Genomic DNA, 19,596 nt, shown 5'->3' on the forward strand with positions numbered 1-19,596 from the left:
CTATGACGAAAACTTAACAACGAAATAATGTACTGTTTACGCAACACAGTATAATTATTTTGGTGCTTATGTTATGAACCATAATACTAAGTTTGCAAAATAGCACATTTCTTTTGTTGATAATTAAAATAACGTGTTATTCCGTGCATGGTGCGAACATGGTATAAATGTATAATTCCCTATAGGTACAGTTAAATATATATATTCACTCATAATTCTCCTTTTTCTTTTTAAAGTACAATATCGATTCACATCTAGTATGTCAATGCTTTTTGACATTTAGATGTATGTAAATATTTAGCCAGTGAAAAGTGAAATCGTGCGAAGGAGAATAATTGTAGCGGTAAATATTACTTTTTTTTTTTGTTTAACTATTTATTCTTATTCGCAGCCCTATTCACTACAAATTCGTCAAGCTGAGTTGATCGGTATATGAAAGTTGGCCCTCCAGGCCTCCTATCACAAAATCGTTTTTGGAGTTTAAAGCCTTTTCGTTACACGTTGGTGTCATAAAAAGCCATAAACGATTCAACAGACGAGAAAATTAAAATAACTCTAACAGTTATCCTTTTTTACATCTTTGAAATGAGTTTTCTTGTTATCTTTATACTCATCTCAGTATTATGTACTCATATAATAACGAATCCTTATAAGGTTCCTCCAAATCAACGCGATGCAACTGTTGCCAGAGCTGACAGTTTGTCGCTTTAGTAAGGAAGCGTCAATAAAGCCAATAGAGTCCTAGCGACAGTGACAGTTCAGAACAACCTTAAAGCTTTTCATTCTAATTAAATCTATAGGTGGGATCCATAAAATACGTCACGTAAAAATGTAGTGATCCACCCCCACTCGTCACTATTTGTAGTAAAATGTATAATTATGTATGATGTGTAACATATCTTTAAGCCATTACTCCTACAAAACGTCACGTAATTTATGGATGTTCCGAAGCATTAACATATAATATTTAGTAAAAACAATAGCCTGACATTTACAAATATGATGGTTTTGCTACAAGTAGGGTCCATTTGAAGAAAAATCTGGGTCATGCTGGTCCTTTGTGTACTATATCAAATATAAATATAATTAGAGTACAGAGCCTTCTATCGAAATTTTGGCTTCCGAACGGTTTTATAAACATTTTACCACTCCTACATAAATAGTAAGAAAAAAAATGTTTTGTTCAGTATTTTTTTGGCCTCGATAGTAGCACGCTTCGATAGTACGTAGGGTAAGACGGTATAATATGCCCCCCCCTAAGGCAACTCCTTGATAACTTACTTTTTACTTTTCAACGCAATTTATGCAAACTTTGTGTTATTTGGTAGTCCAGGAAGTCGAAAATGCATTGCCCGTGAGTAGTCATATAAAAATATTTCAGTTAACACGTAATAAAGCTTTTTTGAAAAGTCGTTAAAAAATGAATTTTAAAAAGTGCCTGGGCAATACGCCCCACCTCAACCAAAGACGTTTAATTGCCCTTCATTAGTATTTTATCAGTACCATAATAAAAAGGCTACAAATCCTTATGCGCTTGACATTAAAAAACCAACATAGGTCCATTCAATTTGGAAGCAACTGCTGCAGGCTCGCTGCGCTTGTGTCCAGTTGGTAAGGGCATATCGTCCTGCCTACACTGGGGCGTTTTGGCCAGTGAAACATGTTTTCGAAAATCGATATATTTTTGAAGATGGAAGCATTTTTATATCATATTAACCACTGAGAAAAGTAATTTTGTTGCCCAACTGAGTGTTCCAGTGCAAGTTTTGTGGACAGTGCCTTTTTGTATTTTGCTATTATTTTCATTGTGTAATACAAAAATACTTCCACCTTCACATAGTATGATGGGTTTACAAATACTTATAGGTACCAACTGTTTTTGACCTTTAATTAGTTATAGTTTTCTAGAATTCAAAGGGGGCGTTTTGTCCAGGTGGGGCGCATTATACCGTCTTACCCTACACTAAAATTACGCAGGTTTACGTACTATCGAGGTATACCTGTATCAAATGTCCATATTTCTACTTTTTGCCTTTCTCGTATACTAAGCATACGTAAAGGCTATTGAGATTCTCACGTTCGAATGTGTAAGTGCCCAGAGTAGCAAACTGTTAGAAGTTAGGGACTGTTAGGCATTGTTTAGATATGCTAACCATCGAAAACATAACCATTTTCATGTTTTATGCTAGTTTTAATGCTGATGTTGATTTTTTTTCTATTTTGACAGCTCTCCTCGTTTCACATCGGTGTTGATCGTGGTGATGCCGGTCGACATCGATTGCTATTATTTACATATTGTTTCCCCGTCAGTGGTCAGTGGCACACATCCCGATAAAGGTTGGCTCGAGGTTTCCGGTAGGTCATCCGCCAGTTAATTGACTCTACGCAACGGCCAAATAACTCCGCTACGGTTGTACAATCCGTTCCGGCTGTTGGGAGCTCGACAAAAAATCTGATGGACAAGGCAAACACCCTTCCTCAAGGGGTCGATTTGGAAGTGATAGAAAAGCAATCGAGTCCATTGTCTGTTGAACTTCCGCCGAGTGGAGTTCAACGTTAATTTGATGAAATATCAAAGGATATAACGTGTTCTCGTCTTGGAAACAGAACAGTGACGATAACAAAAAGTAAGTGCATTATCTTCGGTTAGTTGATTTACACTCAGTTGCTTAATTTATATTTTTAGAGAAGCACTCGAGAGCTGAACCGCCCCCTAACCCAGCAGCAGACGTAGACGTGATCACACTATCTACTCGCAGTACATCGTAACGAGTACACGATGTTGGAGGAGAACTGATCGAACGTAATCGATGACCAGGTGGACACCCAACCGGTACGAAAGTTCGATTCCAGCCAGCGTTGAACGGATATGGAGGACGATTTCCGAATATGTGAGCAGAATTTGGCCGACATGAGCATCATTAATTGGGAGGAAAGCGTGACTGGAGTGCGGCCCCTGGTTCCCGCATCGGCCAAGGTTCAGCTGGGTAGTATTTTTGGTAAACTGGATGGAATGGACGGACGAGTGACAGAGGAGTGTCAAAAGCGGGTGGCGAGGATAAACCAATTAAATACATTTATGTAAATAAAACTTCCCGTTGATCTTGTTTGATATTTCATTTACATCCCACTGTCATTCGAGGCAGTTTGGTTATGTATTTTCACGATTTTCACAAATACATAATCATTCTGCCATGAACTAGCTTAACTCTAAAGTTAGACTAACATGGCGATAAAAGGAAAACAAACACTCCTAGATGGTGCAACTCAGCAAAGATTGGGTAAAAATGAGTATATTTCCATATATTTTTTGACTCTTTTGATATCATTGTGATGACCCGATCATTTTTTATGTTATGAGCAGAAGGAAAACAAACATGTTTTTACACATGACGAATTGCACATTAGTGTGCGAGCGCTAAACGTCACTCATCTCTATATAATCGCTCCAGAAACAAACACACACACAGACATCACCTCAACTCGTCGTGCTGAGACGATTGGTATTGCGAGAACAGAGAAAACTTCTAATTTTGCGGAGCAAAGAAGAAGAAGAAGACTGAGTGTCGGAAACTTCAAATGATATGCACTGTGCGAAAAGTGTTGATATTTCTTGATATCAAGAATATTCGAGAAGTCTAAAATGCTTCAAAATCGCATAAATACTTTCCGAAATGCTTTGAAAGTACCATAAAACTTATTTAAAATAAATAGCGGCATGTAACACTCGTTTAAAGTTACATATTTTCTTTGATTTCAATAATCAACATTCACACCGAAAAAATCAACCAACATTATTTTCCGTGCATCAAGTGATTTGACGTTTGCGGAACAACTTTCCGACGGTCGACCGTCGGACCCTCGTTCGAATTTTTCTATTTTCTCGCAATATGTAACACTATGGGTCTTCGCGCCTTCTTTGGGTTAATCTAGGGGCAGCACTGACAAAGGAACCACTCATATACATACAGTGTGCATGATTCCATACAGTATTGACCCGATTAGGTCACTCTCCGATTTAGTCTTCCCCCGATTTTGTCTACCCCCGATCTTATCACTTTTTCGACCCGATTCTATCACGTCCCGGTTTTATCACGTTTTCGACCCAATTTTGAAAATATTAGTAGTTCTTTCTATTTTTGCAAATAATACCGCAAACAACAATGATTTTCATTAAATAACTTTCACATTTAGCGGGATGGATCATCTATTTAGGTCCGAGTCCATTGACAGACAAAGGAAAAAATATATAACTTTCACTGACTGAAGCAAATGACTTACTGTAAGCCTTTTCGACAAGAAATTAAGTGTTCCGTTCACCTATTCTGCCTTCCCAAGTTTATGCCTTAATTCATATTTGTAAAATAAATTTAAAAAAATTAAATTAAAATAAATCGATTTTGTCACATGTCTTATTTTATCACCCCAAAATTCACCAGAGGCTGACAAAATCGGGATATTATTGTAATAGATAATAACCGAAAAGTAGGCAATTACCAATGATTGAATCTCCTTATTTGATGGATGCATGAATGGAATTGATTGGTTCTGAAATTTTTACTGGGTTTGGAAAATTATATTTTCCAATAGTTCAGCGTTGAAAGTCAATAGTTTCAATAGATTTGACAAATTGCTGGACAGATTCCAAATCGATTGATAAGAAAATCTCGAAAATTCATCGGAAGATAAAGACGCTATTTGCGCAGCGTTTGAAAAATCTCCTAATTCCGTAACGGTCTCGAATGTGAAAATTTTCGTTTTACACCTCGTTTAGAAACCTCGCAGTTAATAACTGTGGAAGTGCTTAAGGTGATTATACAATCAAGCCATGTGGTGAATTTCAAATTCACCACACGGTTTACTACTCATATTATCAAAAATTCAAATCTAGCGTAAAAATTTTCGTACAATGCTGAAAATAAAGTCGATTGTTTAGCAAAGGTAAGCAAACGATCTACAGATGTTTCAACCCCATGGGCGTTGTGGTTCTCTCAATTTGTGCTCTTGAAAAATCCCTAGAAAAAACACGTGGTTTCCAAGATGGCTGATTTGTGGCTTTGTTGTATAACCACCTTAATGAACACTAAGCTGCGAGGCGGCTCTGTCCCAGTGTGGGGATGTAATGCCAATAAGAAGAAGACATAGCCTTTCCGTATACTCCGTATACTCGGGAATAAACATTCCCAAGAGGCCAGCGAAGCAAACTTGGAAAAACAGACTCTACAATACGCCATACCAATAAATATCGGTCATTGCCGTAGCTTGTACACTGCACTGTACAATCAACGGTAAACATCTCGTTGATAAATCGGAACACCCTGTGCATGAGAAGCAAATACGAAAACCTTGTGTCAGCCGACAAAGTTTCAACCATGTGGAGGAGTTCTTTGCTCACCTAGATGTTCCTTTCACATTGCGCCACATGTATAATAAAGACCATTAGGCCATTTATGAAAACACATCATTATGGGGTGATCAAGGAAATCCTTTCTCAAAATGGATGGCCTGTTCGATTATACGGAAACCGAGGAAAGCGGCAATCAGGGCAGGATAAGTGATCACGTCACGTTGTGCATTATTTTGAAAAAAGTATTATCACTGCAATAATTTAGCAAATATGATCGCCGATGAGACCGGCCATTTAGTGTACGGTAATATACACTAAAAATGCAATCTGCATACAATGCTATTTAAAAGAAAAACCAAGCTTTAACTTTCTTTTCTCAAATCACCTGGCTCCATTAAATCGGCTATTCTGTGCGAAGGCATCAATCAGGTCTTTGCTGATGGGTTTAAGTTTTCGACAACCATATACGCATTTCAATCAAAGTTTATTGCCTAAATTCCGGGTATTGACCACCCCGAGTGGTTATTAACCTTTTACTTTCCCTAGATGACGACGCCTGTTTTGAAGAACTTTCATACATATATCAAACCAGCTGTAAAAACCACGTTTCTTGTATATTCAAAGTTAATTGCCTATGTTCCGGATACTAAGCCACACGGAGTGGAAATTAATTACTATGTCTGAAACTCGATTATGTTGATGAATCAACTGAGTAGGAGCTCGACATTACTAAATTCTTTTCATAGTTGGTTGGCATTGTACAAAAATACATACGAGAGAGTTAGTTCTGAAAATGTATTGCGAGTAATGTAAGCTGTGGAGGACGACGAAGGTCCTTCGTAGCTTGATAGAGAAAGCACCTGTGAGATCAAACCCCACCGAAGTGAGCGATTACCCTCCAATACCGTTTCCGAACTAAATCTATCACATGTTGTGCATATGCATAATCGAGTTTCAGACACTTTTTGACCGATTCCTTCGCAACAACTTGCATTCCATCTGAAAGGAATCAAATTTTTGGTTTTGAATCACCCACATTGGGCCAAAATGTGTCATGTTCCAAGTAAATGTTACAAAGCTCTAATAGTTAACATTGGAATCAAGTTTTAATTAGTTTGGTACAATCTTGAATAATAAATTTACCACTGTGTGGGAAAAACATAATAAATAAGGGAAATTCTTCAAAAATTCTCACAGGGGGTGACATTGGGCCAATTAAAATAAAGATCAGCAGTGACGACGCATCGATTCAATCCTTCATTCAAAATAATTGCCTACATTACGGTTCTTACCAATGTAAGGCAAACCAACCAAAGGCTTGACCCAATCTCACCCCTTTTTAGCGTGCATTGCTCGTTGCTACGAAAAACCAGAACCGCTTATAGTAATAAACTAAATTCGCTGAAATTTTAAATGATTGATACATCAACTATGAAATCATGGGCAGTATATTTAAATATCCATAAAGTTCGATAAAACAACAACAGATTATCGTAACATGATAACCAGGTATCCATCGATCTAAAAACTAGTTATGTTATAGATTTGTGGTGCATCACACTATTTTAATACGGGTTCATTCGATCAATAGTTTTACATTCAAATTCCAAGCATTATGGTACGAGCAAAATTAGTTCTTAGAATTTGTTTTGTGATTTACTAGACGTGAATTTCAATATAGTTTCGAACCGTTTGAAGTTTTCATCAAAATTCGTAACAGTTTCTGAGTTAGGAGTGGAAACATTTTTCGTTTTTGACTAAATCTTACCCCCTAGGCCCAATGTCACCCCGAAAGACGGTACAGTTCTAGTTGGGGTCAGTTGTCGGTTGAAGTTTGCGGTGTCGCACGACCTATTTATACTCAATTTTACAAATGTCCATTCCGTTGGTCCGTTGGCTTGTGTCCCAAATTGGGGACAAATTCGGATCCATCCGGATGGAATGTAAGTTGTTGCAAAGGATCTGTAAAATGTGTGTACATATGCAAAGCATGCGAAAGATTTAATTCGAATAATGTATTTGAATTACTTACGTCAGAATGTGATTGTATCGGTTTTTAATTAGCATCGTCGATGGTGCTCAGCATTCAAGATCCAGTTGTGAGGCCAACAGGCCCCGATTATAAAACGTAAGTATCAATGGATGAATACTTGTAGCTTCTGCGTGATTACTCTTGCGTTTAACAAGAACGATCGAACATAAAGTGAAGGACGTACTCCTATGTGGATTCTGGTCCTGCCATCCGATGTTAACTGGCTGCCAAGACATGGAAAATGTTTTACGTAGTTCGTGTTGACATCCAACGATTTGGTCTTGTTGACGTTAATGGTGAGACCCGCCGTAGAGAAGCGTTCGGCAACGTCCTTCAGCTTATTACATATATCAGAGCGTCGTTACGCTAGTAGAGCAACATCATCAACTAAATCAAAGTTGCTCAGGTGCTCCATAGTAATAGGCTGCCATAGTAGCCCACGGTATGGTACACGATTAATGCACGGGAGATGGCGCTGTCTTTCTCCGCACGCCATTGACAGACTCATAAATCCTCCGCATATCGTTCTGCTCCATTTTTTCCTGCGCCTCACTAATAACTTGTTCTTCGTACTCTTTTTTCTTCCTGCGGTGGGTTCGTTTTTCGGCTGCTCTTGCTTCCTTGTACCGATCTCTATTCGACCGGGTACCCAACACCAACATCCGGCTTCTGGCAACGTTCTTCTCGTCTGATATTCTCTGACACTCCACATCGAGCCAACCCGTCCTGGGTCGCCCCTGTACAGTGCCTACCACTTCTCATGCTATTGTGCTCACAGCTCCATGGATCGACTCCCATAGATCATTGACGTTGTCGCTAACGTTGATTGCACCTATCCGTTCGTCGAGCTTCTGGCGGTACTCAGCCGATACTCCTCCCGCCGACAATCGCTGGATATTGTAACGCATCGTTCGCTGTGATCTTTCGTTCGATACAGCTGACAACCGTGATCGAATTTTACTGACAACGAGATAGTGATCAGAGTCAATGTTCGGACCTCTGAATGTCCACACATCGACCACCAAACGTTTGAAAAACTGACTCTTCTTGAAATTCACCGTAAATCCGTGCTCGCGAAGAACATTAAAAAATCGTTCAAATTTCTCGAACACTTCATTCACTGTTTTACCGTTCAATATCACATCGTTGATGTAGGCCATTTAAAAATTGCAAATTAAATATTGCTGGCTCTATTTTTTATTGCAAATTGAGGACGTCTGTCCAACGTCTCTAAGATCGATTGAGAAATATTAGAGTTATGACAGTTTGGGTGAGTCTAGAATTGACAAAAGTCGTGGGGTCCATAAAAGTGATTTCGTGTATAACTAACAAGGTGTTCATCTTTCTAAAGAATTTAACTCGGATCCTCAATATATTCGCCAAAAATTCTGGGTTGTGAATATCAGAGTTGCTTTAAAGAAAGTGAAAAATCAATGTCAGGTTTGCAAAAATGCAAGAGCCAGACCAATTCCTCCATTATTGATGGCTCCTCTTCCTGAGTTCAGAACAACACCGAATATGAAAGTATTTACGTTCACTGGCGTTGATTACTTTGGTCCGATAACAATTTCAATAGGAAGAAGAACGGAGAAACGATGGGGAGCGCTTTTTACGTTTGTTTGGTTACGCGAGCTATCCATTTAGATCTAGCCTTCGACGCAAGTACTGATTCTTTCTTTCTTTGTCTAATGAATTTACAACACTTACGTGGAAGAGTTGCTGAATTATATAGTGATAACGGTACAAATTTTATTGGTGCTAATAACGAGTTTAAGAAAATAAAACAAAGGTCGGCGACTAAAGGAATCGATTGGCATTTTAATCCTCCTTTGTCACCACATTTTGGCGGAGCTTGGGAAGTAATGGTTAGAGAAACGAAAAATTTGATGAAATTCTTTCAGGGTACATATCGTGAACATACGCTTAGAGCCGCCACGTTCAATGAGATTGCATTTATCATTAACTGCAGGCCATTAACACACATAGCTTTAGATTCTGATGAGGAAGGACCATTAACTCCGAATCATTTTATTTTAGGATGTTCAGGTGAAGCCGAATTATCTTTGAACGATGTTAGTCAAGCTGAAGCTTTTTAGCAACAGTGGAAAAGGGCGCAAGTCTTGATATCTCACTTTTGGCAACGTTGGATTAAGGAATATTTACCAACCCAAGTTAAAAGAACAATATCATTAGAATGTTTCTCACCTGAAACATCTTAGATCAGATCGAGAATAGATCTCACCATCTCCGGATTCTGCGCTTTTGCTCTCAAGGCTAACTGGGGCCCTTAAGCCAGCATAGACGTCAAATTAATGCAACTTACAGGGCTTTCAGCTCATTTCTGCTTACACGCGCGTTTTCTCTCTAAAGCATGGAGGCATTTGATGATAGCTTCTCGCTTACGTCTATTGATGCCAGTACCGTGCGGGACCGAAATCCGTACAGCACCGAAATCCGTCCACCTCGTGAGATATCAATAAATTAAAGGGGTCTAATAGGTAATTAATGTAGAAATAATTTATCTTGTCCTATTGAGATACTTGGCAGTAAGCTTTTAAGGCATAGAAATGGAAAGAAGGCTTTGAAATTAAAACAACAAAAATCAAAAACAAATCGCCACCCCCCAAACGCGGAGTTTTCGCCGCCATTTTGTTTTCGGGTAGAGCATTATTGCACCAAAAGTAACTGTGTTTCTTTGCTCACATAAGATACGCGGAATACAAATCAAAGGGATCGCTTCTCAAGGTGCGTATCGAACTATTTAGTGGTAGTTTAGTCAATCAGACTGTTTCAATTTAAATATTTAGTTAAAAAATAGCTGTACGGATTTTGATCCTTTGATTCGAAATCCGTCCACGGCGGACGGATTTCGAGTCAGGAGTAGTTGATTTTATTCATTATTTTAATATGTTTTTCGTAGTTTTTAATGAGTGTTAAACATTTCAAAAGTAGAAGCCTTCATGCTCCTATATCAATGAAAAACCTTTTATTTACATTCGATACCTATTTTCTAATGACTTTTTCATATACTAAGTGTGATATTCTTGGGAATAGTCATATTGGTTGATTCTCATCAAACACATATTTCGTAAGTACATTCTGGAACACTACATTTATTTAGCTCCCTCTTTCCTCGAGTCTACACACTACTGTCAGTTTGCCCAACAACCAGATACACACTTAACTCAGGATACCACATCCTCCCCATCAACAAAGTATAAGTTTCACTGTATGCGTATGATTAGTTTAAATATCGTTATTCACAACATTCAGATATCTTTGAGGTCGCTTAATTTCCCTAGCGTTTCGGCGTTTAGACAAAGGCTCCTCATCGTTACTCGTGGTAGCGGCAGTAGACACCTCTATGTCTACCTGTGAGTGTTTGCTAGTTGTACTGTCATCCTTTTGATTGCGTGCATCCTCCTCTGGCTCAACTAAGATTAATAAAATATAAAAATTTGAATAATATTATTCCACTATTTTTCATTTTTGAATACTACTAAATAATATAAGAAGGAAATAGCTTACTTGTCTTTCGTTCAACGAATTTTTTTAAGAATTTAACATTACGATCAAAAACCTTCTGTGTGGTTAAGTCCTTTACTGTCGCACGGCCAGCTCCTTCTATTCCAATTACCTCATGGAAAGCATTTTTATATTGTGAATCCGTTTTATCGCGCTTCGCCTGACTGACCAGTACAGTGTCTCCTACCATAATATCCAATTCGGTAGCTCTGCGCCTGGAATCTTCACGGAGATTTCGATTGAATTTGGATGCTTGATCTCGGTCTCGGAGTTCTTCGTCCAATATTTGCTGATAATCCGTCCGTATATCTGGTAGCAATCCTCCTACTGTTCTTCCGAACATTAATTCGGCTGGTGGTATTTTCGTAACATGATGTGGCCATGTGTTATACGCTGCTACGTAATCAGCCAATGCCTCTTTCCAATTTTTCCTCCCGAGTTTCGCGATAGAAGTTATCTTATTGATACTCTGCATGCACCTTTCCACGAGCCCATTTTCTGTTGGATTCAATGGTGTGCTATGAATGAGTTTTATTCCCCATACTCTCTGCAACCAAGCTTTCAGATCAGCGCTGTTAAATGGGGGCCCATTATCAGCTTTCAATGTTTTCGGTATGTAATATGTGTTGAAAACACGTTTGAGAACGTTTTTGACCGCATCAGTATCTGTTTTATCCATGGGAATTGCTACTAAAAACCGCGAATAGTTATCAGTGAGAACAAGAGCTTTCCAGTTGTGTATATCCGACGCAGTCGAGAAATCCATAGAGACATAATCCCACGGATTCTTTGGCAGCTCCGTCAACGTTCGGATGGTTCGATGCAGTTACTAACTGACATTCCGGACAGCTCCGTACAAAGTCTTCCACTTCTCTATCCATACCTGGCCACCACAAACCTTGCCGTAGAAAATGTTTCATAGTAGACATACCTGGGTGGCTGCGGTGAGCCAACAGAAGTGCGCGGGCCCGCAGTACGCTTGGTAGAACCATCTTCTCTTGTTTCATCAACAAGACACCTTGCATGTACATGTCACGTTGGAAAGGCTGGTACTTTGCGATTTGCTCTGGCCATTTTTCCGTCTTCTCGAGCCATTTGATAACGGTTTGAAGTTCATCATCCTTTTCCAGCGTCTTCTTTACTTCCGATGTGGTCAAAGCCAACAGATGATCAGTAATAATCTCTGCGTCTGTCGTAACTGTGCATAGCTCATGCGGTTCCTTATGCATTCCAAATTGTGGATCATCTCGCACGACGCCAATTCTCGAGGCGGCATCAGCGATGTTCTCACTCCCTGACACGTGCTCGAACTCGAAGTAATAGTGATCCATCCGCATCATCCAACCCTCAGCCCGGGACAAAATTCATTTACCGACATCTTTATCCTTGGTCTTACTCATAAACATAAGTGCGTCACTGTCACTGTAAATTTCCTTCCCAAGAGATGATATGCGAATCGTTCCATTGACCAGATAATGGCCAAGGCTTCCCTATGCAACTGTGGATAGCGACGCTCAGGTGCGGTTAGACTTTTTGACGCACATGCGATAATGCGTCGATTGTCAGTTCCAGCCCTCTCCTGTACTAATACACCACCGATCCCCCGAGGGGACGCATCGGTGTACAAAATGGTGTCATCATTGTCATCGAAATATCCACGTTTTATCAGATCATTCTCAGCCGCATCTTTGAGTGCGTTGAAAACCTTTTGACGCTCTTCATTCCATTCAAATTTACAATCATTTGACAACAGATCACGTAGAGGCATAGTTTTATGCGCAAAACTCCGGATAAACGGACTTATAAAGGTCATCATACCCAGGAAGCTCCGAACCTCTGCAGTGTTTTTGGGTCTTTCAAATGATTTAATGTCCGATATTTTCTGTTTAGCTGGCAGAATTCCGGTCCCATCAATAGTGAATCCCAAAAATTCTACTAATTGTTGATTGTACGTGGATTTCCCTTCATTTATGGTGAGATTGTTCTCGTGAAGCACCCTTTTAACGGCCTCCACATTCTTCTCCAACTCCTCTACTGATTCTCCGTACATAAGAATATCGTCCAGATAAACTATGCGCTTCTTACATCTGATCAATAGTTTTTCCATTACCCGTTGAAAATGCTCGGGCGCACATGATAAACCGAATGGTAGCCTTTTAAAACGCATGAGCCCATTCGCTGTCATAAATGTTGTGAAGTGACGCACACTTGCATGCAATTCAACATGGAAATATGCATCTTTTAGGTCCAGTTTTGTGAAAAACATGGTTCCTTTCGGTATTTCTGACCAAATTCTTTCCAAAGATGGCATGGGGTAAGGCTCGCGAATTATTGCTTTGTTTACCGCCCTATAATCAATGACTATGCGGAAATCATTCGTACCTTTCGGAACCAGTACAAGCGGCGACACATAAGTAATAATATCATGCTCTTTGTCTGCACGCTCGATTATGCCTCTCAACTCCATAGCTCGCAATCTGTCGTTCGTAGCTTTCTCGAATGCTTTCGGAATATTATATCTGATAATTTGCCGGGGTGTTACAGTTTCGTCTATTTTGAACTTGATGGGATCGAAACGAACTTTTGGAAACTCCCGAGTTTCCGTCATTAGACAAGAAATAGCTTGAAGTTTTTCCACAAACCCGTTATTAACTGCATAATCTTTCGGAAGGCCTACACGGATAAGGTCCATGCTCTGTGAAGTATTGAACCCGAGTAATGATAATTGAGTTCCTCTTACGACGAAGAATTTAGCCAACTGCAAGGGTCCATCGCGCTTAGCCACGCTAATATAAGCTCTGAAAGAACACTCAACTTCGAGGGAACGATGTTGTGCATAGGCTTTCAAATTTTCCTCTGGGAATGATACCACATCATGAATCACCGATCTGCAATTCCTTTTAACCCTCTTCCAAACATATGTCGTTATCGTATTCACGGTGGCCCCAGAATCTATCAAAAACTGAATACATTCAGTTCCGATCACACAATCAACAAGCCTAGGGTCTTCCAGAGATTGTTTAAAGTCAGGTTTTTGAGTTATCAACTGCGAATAGGAGGAGAGCAACAAGAAAAGAAGAGTAAAAAAAATACTGTACATTTTTATTTATTTTAAAACAACTGCTTGAGAAAAAAAATCAGCATTTCGACGAGAGGAAGAAAACATGTGGATAATATTATTTTGGCTAATTCTCATTATCTACCTGATTAATCCGCTCCGCTTCGGTCTTCACCCCACCAACACGGTCAAGAAAACGGTTGCTATCGTTACTTTTTGGTGTGCGACAGAACTCAGCGTAATGGCCAACTTTTCCACACGAGTAGCAGTTTACCCGAAACGCTTTACACTCCCTGGGACCATGCAAACGACCACATTTCGTACACGATCTAACTTCATTTGCAGCGCGATTATCTCGTGTCAGGAAATCCCCGGTTCGATAACGAGACTGGTTACGATCCGGTGCCCTTCGTGCTTTGTGATACGGTTCAAATCGATGCGAGCCTAACTTCGGTCTCAGCGAATGCACAGCGTTAACGGGTCGGATCTCAACATCTTCTACGCCCTTGTCCAAAATCGGATTGTTTATTGTAGCTTTCGGCAGCCGATTCATCTCAGCCGCTTCCGTTCGGATATAATCCAAATGTTTGCCGTGTTTGATAATACGTTGGAGGTCATTCTCAAACACGTCCGACATTTCGTAGAGTTTATCTGCTATTTCTGGAATCGAACGCCTCAGTAGAGCTTGAACAAACTCCTCTTCTCGCTGTTGGTCCGCGAATTCACAAAACTTTGCCTGAGATTCTAGCCGCAGTACCCAGTCTCCAAAAGATTCGTTCACGTTCATGCGCATTTCCCGATATTTCAATCGTTCCTTAGCAGAGTCACACGTCTGACTGAAATACCTATATAATGGCGTTATGAAACAAAATATGCATATCATTTGTACATAATTTCTAAATATATGTCTTATTTTTCTCTCTCAAAGAACCACACATGCAATATACAAAATACACAAATCACCTGTTTAATGCGATCACGGTGTCAGCATAAACGTCGACCGACTGCTGATCAATGAGTTTCTCGTGCAATTCAATAATGCTCAATAAATAATTTCCGGCAAAAATTTTCATCCCTGTCAATCGCATACCAGGAACAACGGGTGCTTTGCATGAGACAATTCTGTCGAACTGATCGCGGAAGCGAACCCATTCCGCTTTCCGCTTGTTGGTTGGTAACGCCTCGTCAAACGGTTTCAGCGGCCATGTACCCGATAACCATTCTGACACACTCGGCACTTTTGCAACTGCGACAGGAATGTTTTTTACTGTTTCTTCCGCATCGGAATCATCCGATGACGATCGCTCACTTTCTCGCCAAATACCACTCATTTTTGGTATATTAGAATTAATAAAATGTGTTCCACAGCCACGGTATTAGAAGAAATAAACCCCGACTACAGTTACTGATTTTGCGATTTTCACCTCGTGCTTTAATTCCACTGTACTGCACTGACAAAAAAAAAGCTTAAATGCAATCCAGTTTGCCGCTCTTCCTGTCAAAAATGTTCTACGATTGCAATTGGTATTGTCAGCTCTGCCCTGGTTCGTCATCTAGTGAAAGAGTAGGACAACAAGAGGTCTCCAACAAAACATGAACGGATATGAAAGCTTCTACGCCAGTGTAAAATAGTTAAACATAATATCGAATCACACACGCTCAAACAAATCTACCGAACCGGTAAAATGAATTTACATTTCCTTTTTGGGAACAGATACGTCCACAGTTTTAAATTCGTACACAGACAAAAATTCCGTGGTAAAAACTACTATTTTGTAGACTACGCTCTGTTTTTAAAACTAACATGAAATTTCAGTAAATTTTACCATGGTTCCAGAGAAATTCACCACTGTTTTAGTTCATGTGAAAACATTCCGCATGGGCCACAGTAGATTTTTACTGCTCGCATAGTAAAATCAAATGGGTTTGTTATCTGCTGAAAATCGTCGGTGCGTATTCTCAAAATAACCCTCGGAATGGTAGTTTCGACTGCAGTATTTTTTTTTTTGCGTGTTGCTTTCTCATCTTTAATCTTTAATCATTCCATCTTCTAATTAGGTTGTGCCAACATGTTTCATTCACTTAAATCACACTTTCTTTATTCGAATGCATTTACTCTTGAATATTTCCAAATACACAATGTATGCCATAGTATATAAAGTATACCAAACCCCTTTTTTTATTTTTATTTTCTTGCCGGCTCAAAATAAAATATTTATGTATTTCCATTCATTTCTTTTCGATGGCCATGAGCTTAACTCGGCGCAATTCCATAGTGATTGACAATGGACCAAATCCTGTTCAATCTTTTTTTTTGCCTTTCTCGTATACTAAGTATACGGTAAAGGCTATATGATCGCTCCAAAAACAAACTTTTTATAGAAGGCCCGGAGACCCATAGTGTTATATACCAATCGACTCAGTTCGACGAATTGAGGTGATGTCTGTGTGTGTGTGTGTGTGTGTGTGTATGTGTGTGTGTATGTGTGTGTGTGTGTGTGCGCAAAACTACTAAAAAAATGTCACTCATTTTTCGGGCACTTACTCTCAACCGATTTGCTCGCAACAAGTTGCATTCGACGCAGAATCCTGTCCCATTGTTTCCTATTCGAAATTGGCCAGATCGGACTATGGGATCGAAAGTTATGGCCAAAATACAAATTCATACGAAAAAATCGCATAAAAAATGTCACTCATTTTTCGGGCACTTATCCTCAACCGATTTGCTTGCAACAAGTTGCATTCGACGCAGAATCCTATCCCATTGTTTCCTATTTGAAATTGGCCAGATCGGACTATGGGATCAGAAGTTATGGCCAAAAGACAGGTACATAGGAGAGAAGCGCGTAAAAAATGTCACTCATTTTTCGGGCACTTACCCTCAACCGATTTGCTCGCAACAAGTTGCATTCGACGCAGAATCCTGTCCTATTGTTTCCTATTTGAAATTGGCCAGATCGGACTATGGAATCAGAAGTTATGGCCAAAATACAAATTCATACGAAAAAATCGCGTAAAAAATGTCACTCATTTTTCGGGCACTTACTCTCAACCGATTTGCTCGCAACAAACTGCATTCGACGTAGAATCCTGTCCCATTGCTTCCTATTTGAAATTGGCCAGATCGGACTATGGGATCAGAAGTTATGGCCAAAATACAAATTCATACGAAAAAATCGCGTAAAAAATGTCACTCATTTTTCGGGCACTTACCCTCAACCGATTTGCACGCAACAAGTTGCATTCGACGCAGAATCCTGTCCCATTGTTTCCTATTTGAAATTGGCCAGATCGAACTATGGGATCGAAAGTTATGACCAAAATACAAAATCATACGAAAAAATCGCCTAAAAAAATGTCACTCATTTTTCGGGCACTTATCCACAACCGATTTGCTCGCAACAAGTTGCATTCGAGGCAGAATCCTGTCCCATTGTTTCCTATTTGAATTTGGCCAGATCGGACTATGGGATCGAAAGTTATGGCCAAAATACAAATTCATACGAAAAAATCGCGTAAAAAATGTCACTCATTTTTCGGGCACATCCTTAACCGATTTGCTCACAACAAGTTGCATTCGACGCAGAATGTCTCATATTTTCTTATTGAAAATTGGCCAGATCGGACTATGGGCTTAGATGTTATGGTCAAATTACTATTTATTGCGAAAAGGAGTTCGAAAAAGTCTAGCTCACTTTTTTAGCACTTAGACTTCATCTATTGACGCTCGCAACAGATTGCATTCGACGCAGAATCTTGTCCCATTGTTTTCTATTGAAAATTGGCTAGATCGGACTATGGGATCGGAAATTATGGCTGAAACACCATTTTTGCCTTTTTCTACGAAAAGGCTGTATGTTCGCTCCAAAACCAAACTTTTACAGAAGGCCTGGAGACTCATAGTGTTATATACGTATAAGCTCGATGAACTGCGATGATGTCTCTGTGTGTGTGTGCGCGCACCAAAAGTGCGAAAAGTTTAGCTCACGTTTTTGGAACTTATCCTCAACCGATTTAATTCCAACTATAGATAGTAGAATAGTTAGATGAGCGAAAGCATGGCTGAGTCGATTTTTCTGCCCGTGCACACGCACATATTACGTCACAGCCCTTAACGTTTCCATTGAAATCGTGACGTCATGCTCGTTTGGAGACACGTTTGACAGTTCGTTTGGAGACAGAGGATTTATCTTCACTCATCTATATATTCCACTATCTATAATTCCAACAAGTTTCATTCGACGCGGAATCCTGTCGTATTGTTTTCTATTGAAAATTTGGACCATGGGCACAGAAATTATGGCCAAAATATACTATGTGTTATAAAAGCGAGTAAAAAGTCTAGCTGACTTTTAATGGACTTACCCTCAACCGATTTACTCACAACAAATTGCATTAGATGCGGAATCCTGTTCTATTTAGAAAGTTGGCCAGATTGGACTATTACCTTTGAAATTATGGCCAAATATTTTTGCCTTTCTTGTGCAACAAAGTTGTACCGAAAGGCTATAATTTCTTTCCGAAAACGAACTATCGGATGCTTCCACACTGATACACTTCCCTTCCTCTTCATACTGGAGTTTGGTAGAAAGACGGTCATGAGATTTATATCATAACAAATATTGCCCTCCGCTCGCTTGATGGGAATGACATTTTCGTTTTCTTTTTGTGTAGTCGGAGCTTCAGTTCAATTTACATCCAAAAGTGATAACCTTAAAATATATGACTGGGTAAAATAAAACAGGGGTATGTACGTCAAAAAGATTGGAAAAGGAAACAAAAATGTCGAAATTCTTATTAGCATATTGTAGATCAAGCTGAAAACCGAACCGAGGTTTCGCGACAATCGCATTTTCTCGCATTTCCGGATGTTGCAACTGCATCGCGAGTAGTGCGCAACTGTGCCATAGTCGGGCACCACTCGCGATGCAGTCGCGACATCCGGGAATGGGACAAAATATGATTTTCGGTTTTCAACTGGATCTACAATATCTTTGCCATAAATAATCTGATTTTCATAGAACGGACAAAGAAATTTGTCTTTTTTACTCCTAGCTACTCGCTCATCTTTTTTCAAGCACACACATTTTACGAAGGTCGAGAAAGGCACCATCACCGCTAGGTGGATTAATCTGGGTTTTTTTTTTTCAAACTGTTTGGCCCTGGACTTCACCTGCTCAAACAATCCCAATATCAAAATATATTATTTCCTCAAAGAACGAACACTTTTCAATTTCAAATCTCCTTCTGTTTTATTCATTTCCTTCTCTCTTTTTTTTTTTTTGTTTTTTTTGGCCATGGACTTCATCGGCTCAACCATCATTTTACCTTTTATCATGATCTATACATTAATAAAAATCCAATCATTCTATTTATGTGTGGCACACATACATTTTGACTATAGCATTTCCCGCACCTAATGGCGTATTTTTTTTTTTAGTGTGGATAAGTAAACGAGTCGAAAACCCCATAACCATATGTCTGGCAACCCTATAAAAAAAGCTTCCTTTATTATTATTATTATTATTTTTGCCTTTCTCGTATACTAAGTATACGGTAAAGGCTATATGATCGCTCCAAAAACAAACTTTTTATAGAAGGCCCGGAGACCCATAGTGTTATATACCAATCGAC

General features: G+C 39.4%; 1 long non-coding RNA gene across 1 annotated transcript; it reads left to right on the forward strand.

Annotated features, from left to right (window-relative positions):
- The first annotated feature begins 302 nt into the window (after positions 1–302).
- Positions 303–3,092, forward strand: LOC134221121 (uncharacterized). Its single transcript, XR_009982216.1, has 3 exons — positions 303–343; positions 2,228–2,627; positions 2,687–3,092. It is a non-coding gene; the product is annotated as an uncharacterized LOC134221121 (long non-coding RNA).
- The last annotated feature ends 16,504 nt before the right edge of the window (positions 3,093–19,596 follow it).

This window comes from Armigeres subalbatus, chromosome 3 (assembly GCF_024139115.2).
Source record: "Armigeres subalbatus isolate Guangzhou_Male chromosome 3, GZ_Asu_2, whole genome shotgun sequence".
Taxonomy (NCBI): domain Eukaryota; kingdom Metazoa; phylum Arthropoda; class Insecta; order Diptera; family Culicidae; genus Armigeres; species Armigeres subalbatus.